Source organism: Echinops telfairi, unplaced genomic scaffold (assembly GCF_000313985.2).
Source record: "Echinops telfairi isolate 266 unplaced genomic scaffold, ASM31398v2 ScPeMD7_7458;HRSCAF=8496, whole genome shotgun sequence".
NCBI classification, from domain to species: domain Eukaryota; kingdom Metazoa; phylum Chordata; class Mammalia; order Afrosoricida; family Tenrecidae; genus Echinops; species Echinops telfairi.
The window spans coordinates 31,552,744-31,554,469 of NW_022111358.1; positions in this window are offsets into that span (position 1 = coordinate 31,552,744).

The window sequence follows — 1,726 nt, forward strand, 5'->3', positions numbered from 1 at the left end:
AAGAATGAATAAAGAAACTTTGGTACCTACACACAATAAAATACTAAGCATCCCTAAAAAACAATGAAACCACAAAACACCTCATAACATGGATAGAACTTGAGATCATTATGCTGAGTGAAGTTAGGTAAACACAAAAAGGCAAATTCTGTATGAGACCACTGCTATAAGGGTAAGAACCAAGACTAAGACTTGCACACCAAAAGGGACAGACTTTGCAAGTTACTTAGGCTATCCGGGCACAGGCAGCAAACAGCAAGACAGGTCACCAACAGTCAGCCAGATGACAGGAAAGATGAAGCAACAAAGCAGAGGGTTGACAATATTGACTTGTGTGAAACAGAAAATGGATGACCACAGAGGGAGAAGACAAATCAGAGGGGGGCAGAAAAAAGCAGCGGGGAAGGGTGAGGCTGGATGATGAATAGTTTGAACTATTGATTGCAGAGTTGATGGTCTGAAATGTAAACTTTCCATCAATTCACACCTAAAGGGGTAGAGGGGGGAGGCATTTTTTCCAGATTTAATATTGTGAAAATGTCAATACTACCCAAGTGATCTATAAATACTTGAAACATAGTTTCAAGTCCAGACCCCAGCATCATTCTTTAAAGAGATGGAGAAACTAATTACCTACTTTATACAAATAGGAAAGAGATCTAGGATAAGCAACACACTACTAAAGAAAAATAGAGTTGGGAAGCTTATCACTTCCAATCTCAAAACATACTATTACAGCTACCGTAATAAAAACAATCTGATACTGGTATGAAAGACACATAGACCAATGGAACTGAATAGAGAACCCAGAAATAAATCCATCCACCTATAGACAACTGATTTTTGACCAAAGATTAGAACACATTAAGTGGGAAAGAGACAGTCTCTTCAACAAATGGTGCTGGCAAAATTGGATTTCCATAAAATAAAATAAAAAAACAACCTCAAAATGGAATAAAGACCTAAATGAAACCCTAGAACTATAGTCAATGAAAAAAGTAGGGACACACCTAGGGGCCCTAATATTTAGCATAAATGCACTATCAAGCCTTAATGAAAAACACACACACAGAAGACTGCATAGATGACTGGGACTTCCTGAAAATAAGAAATTTAGAGACTTGGGTGCATCAAAAGATTTCACCAGAATAAAAAGAAAACTCAGAGACTGGGGGGTGGGGGGTGACCATGACATATCAGACATGGGACTAATATCTAAAATCTACAGAAAACTTCAACAAGAAAAGGACAACTAACCCAATTTAAAAATGGGCAGTTTACCAAAGAAGATATTCAAGCAGCCAACAACTATCTGAAGAAATGCTTGAGATCATTAGCCATTTGAGAGATGCAAATAAAAAAAAAAGATGCAGATCAAAACAATGATGAAATACCACGTCACCAGAGGACTGATAGCAAAGTTCACAAAAACAAACAAAAATGCTAGAGGAGGGTCAGAGAGACTGGAATCCTCATATACTGCTGATGGGACTATAAAACAGTACAACTACTGTGGAAAATGGTATGGTACTTCTTCAAACTATTGGACATACAAATATCATATGACCAGCAACAGCATTATTTGGTATATATCTTTTACTTATTTTATAATCATTTTATTGGGGACTCTTACAGCCCTTATCACAATCCATACATACGTTGTGTGAAGCACATTTATTTGTACATATGTTGTCATCATCATTTTCAAAACATTTTCTTTTTTTTA